Source organism: Coturnix japonica, unplaced genomic scaffold (assembly GCF_054131305.1).
Source record: "Coturnix japonica strain WE unplaced genomic scaffold, WE-NBRP24 Scf040, whole genome shotgun sequence".
NCBI lineage: Eukaryota > Metazoa > Chordata > Aves > Galliformes > Phasianidae > Coturnix > Coturnix japonica.
The window spans coordinates 2,195,743-2,199,323 of record NW_028188943.1 but is presented as its reverse complement, the minus strand read 5'-3'; the positions used below and the strand labels follow the sequence as shown (position 1 = coordinate 2,199,323).

At 52.4% G+C, this 3,581-nt stretch overlaps 1 pseudogene; it reads left to right on the top strand.

Moving 5' to 3' along the window:
* Positions 1 to 21: 21 nt before the first annotated feature.
* Positions 22 to 1,097, top strand: LOC146752964 (uncharacterized; annotated as a pseudogene).
* Positions 1,098 to 3,581: the final 2,484 nt, after the last annotated feature.

The window sequence follows — 3,581 nt, the reverse complement described above, 5'->3', positions numbered from 1 at the left end:
AGGGTGGACTCTGGCTGGAAAATGCCACAAATATCAACGCCACAACCACCGGACAGCAAACCTCCACCTATCTGTGCAGTCTGTGATGGCAGCGCAGGGTCACAATTGCCCCGTGACCTCACAGTGGGCCGGGTGCCTACCCATAGCCAGCGGGCCCAGCCCGCATTGAGTCTTGCTGGCGACTCTCGAGGTGTGAACGTCTCCTGTGGGAGCACGAGACACTGAGACCTTGCCAGTGCGAGAGACATCAGAGTCCTGCGAGAGGACTGCGAGTCACTGAGGATCCCATTGGAGGATCCCCAGAGCTCAGAGCTTCTGCCGGTGGCACACGAGCTGTCTGCCACAGGTAGGACGCCTGACAGGCGCTGAGGCCCGGAGGCTGCCGACTGCTCTGCAAGAGGCAGCTTCACCCAAATCCATCCTTGGAGCCACACAGCGCCAGGGCAGCCGCAGCCATGAGCCGGGAGGCGGCTTCCAACCGGAGGAGGAGGGAGACATGGACGTGGCCGGCAGAGGCCCACGAGGAGCCATGCCCCATCTGCCTGGGCCCCATGGAGGACGCCGTCCGCGCTCTGCCCTGCAGGCACATCTTCTGCAGGGAGTGCATCCAGCACTGGACGGCCAACACGCCCAACTGCCCCCTGTGCCGGGGGTTAATCACCGGCATGCTGCGCCTCAGCTGGCGCCCCTCGGGTCGCCCCCCGACCCGCCGGCCCCGGGGAAGGCTGCAGCGCACCAGGGAGCGGCGGCAGACAAGATCAAGATCTGCCCATCGCTCCCGCAGCGTCCCAGCACGGCGCACGCAGCGCAGCCCCTCCAGGCCCCCCCGCCCGCTGGTGCGCAGCAACTCCTGGCACGGGGACCCCAACCAGCGCAGCCGCTTCGAGGAGCCACCCCGCGAAGAAGAGGACGGGGAATGGCTGAGGCGGGTGGCCCAGGAGCAGCGGATGGCCGCCGGAGACCACGCGCGGCGCCACGATGGGCCCCAGGTGTGAGCGGGCGGCCCAACCTCAGCCGGGAACAGCAACACCCAGAGCTCAGAGCTGCAGCTGAGAGCTGGAAGAACAGAACATCATCACCACGACCATAGGGCTGGGATGGCCCTCCTGTGACACACAGGGTGCACGGGGAGCGGGACACTGTCAAGAAATTAGAGTGCACCTGAAATGGGACATAAAGCTCCCCTCGATTTTTGCCACCAGAATCTAAAAAAAAAAAATCGCCATCTCTTGCATTAATCCCATCCCTGCTGTTGATGCAACACCTGGAAGATGTATATAGCAAGTGCCACCCTACACATGCTATGGACTGAGCAAATCTTCCTGGATTTTATTGGCAACAAGAAATCCTACAGCTCTGCCAACTTCTCATGCTGCATTCAGTGACAGTCATTCCCACCGTCACTGTAAGCAGCTTCCCTTTCCTATCCCAACCCGCAGACAAACAACCCACCCCATCCTGCAGCCATCCCCTGCCATCATGGCAGTGAATCTCAGTTTGGCCCCAGTGCACACCCGTCACTCACAACAACCAAACATGGCCTCACTGAGAATGGCAGCCACTGTCACCAAACCAGACAGATGCATTTGTTTCAGAAAAACAAGGTCTGGTATCCCAACAGTTTTATGGCCTTGTATCTTTCCCAATTGTTTTTTTTTTTTTTTTTCTTTTCTTTAAATATATACTAAATAAATTATATTACTTATATAAACCATATATAATGTTGTACATGTTGATGTGTTCCCCCTCAACATAAACTACCTGTAACTACCCTTTGCTTTGGTTTCTATGAGGCCCCCTTTCCCTTTCAGTAGCAAAGTGCTCCCTTTTCATTTATTATGGGGTCCTTTCTGCTCTTCAATGTGGCCCAAGACAATTCATCTTCACACAGTGCAGACCAGATAAGCCACAAGGTTGAACAACTCGGTTGCATTAGAAAGCAAAGCACTGGCTTGCAACCACCATGTTCACCCATCTGCAGGGCTCACACCAAGACACCCATCATCTCTCCTTCCTACTTTGTTCCACTGGGCACAGACTGTTGGCTGCCCATCCTTCTGCTTTTCGCTCCAAGTCCTTACAGAGTCAGCTTCAACTTTAATTGCAACCAGTCAAAAGTAGCCACGAGTGGTACAAGAAGGAACCACAAGAAGTCCTACGGCTGGGACGAGCACATCTGCAGCTCGGGGCCTGTGTGAGCCCTGAATGCAGAGCCCTACATCTTTGCAAAGCCTCTGCCAGGAGCTGAGGGCAACAGCAGTGACTTGCAGATACAGGTGTGAGGGTGATCTTACCCGTCAGTAACAGCTTAGGTTAAGACTCTCTCATGCTGATTTACGTTTGACAGAGTAGTGATAAATAAGAAGCATGTAAATTTATCTGTTTGCTGCAAGTAGAAGGCATTTACACTTTTACTGATTATTAGAAATAGATAAGATGTGCTGAGGAGGGCATTGCTCCCTACCCTGTGAACGTACCGCCTCACCTCCAAATACCTGTGCTGACAGCATGTATAGCTTATCCTGCAGTCCATGGAGATAAAGGTAGCATCTGCTGTAACACAACACCTGACCCTTTTAGGGGGCAGGTTTGCTTTCTAACACACTACAAGGAGTTCCACCAGCAATTGTGCTACACAACTCCTTACATTATGGAGCCACTGATGTTTTTAAAGAAGTCAGGTTGCAGTTTCACAACTCCTCTTGCAGACCTTTCCATGGCACCATCGCAGCCACACACATTGACCATTTTCCACCGCCCGGCTGACGCGGTGTTGGATTCCCTTCTGCCTACAGCCTCATAACAGAGAGGGCAAGTAGGGAAGATGACTTCAAGGAGAAGAAACTGCTGAAACTGTCACTGAGGTCCCCATAAATATTCCCCATGGACCTCATTACACATTTGAGCAAACATTATTCACTCACACAGCTAAATTTCCTGTTTGCTTGGCTGATCAATTCCTCATCAAATTTTAATGCGGGGTTCAGGCCGTCTGCGGCGTTTTAATTAGGCCTAAGATTGCACAGCGTTGGAGGCAAGCTCAGAGCCACCCAAACCCCCTCTGCCTGTGTATTCAGGGGGAGGGGAAAGGGGACAGGAGGAAATGAAGAGGCCAAGAACTAATTAACTCCTGTTACTAGGCTAAGTCTGCTCTCTAGTGGTCACATCGCTCAAAACACAGTGCATGAAAAGGTTATGCTAAAGAAAACGTATCCAAAAGTAATCGAACTCCTCTCCATCGAATAGAGGGAAAAGGAAAAAAGCAAAATCTATCGTGCTTATTGCAAATGGGAACATTTACTTCCCCTGCAAAGTCTTATCTTTCCCCCCACTCCAGAATTCATACTCCTATAGGCACAAGAGCAACATGAGATTGTGACCATGTTCAAGGAAACTCTTCTCTCTACATAGTTGGAAACTGTTCCTGATGCTCAGAGCACTCTATACGTCCAGCTATCCATAACCATGAGCAGCTGCCTTCTGTCCCTTCGATCCAGAACACACGGACTGTGGCACCTCCAGCCTCAGGTTTGAGGAGTTTGCCAGTAGCATCCAGCCAAATTCCTTCCAAGTCCACCAGA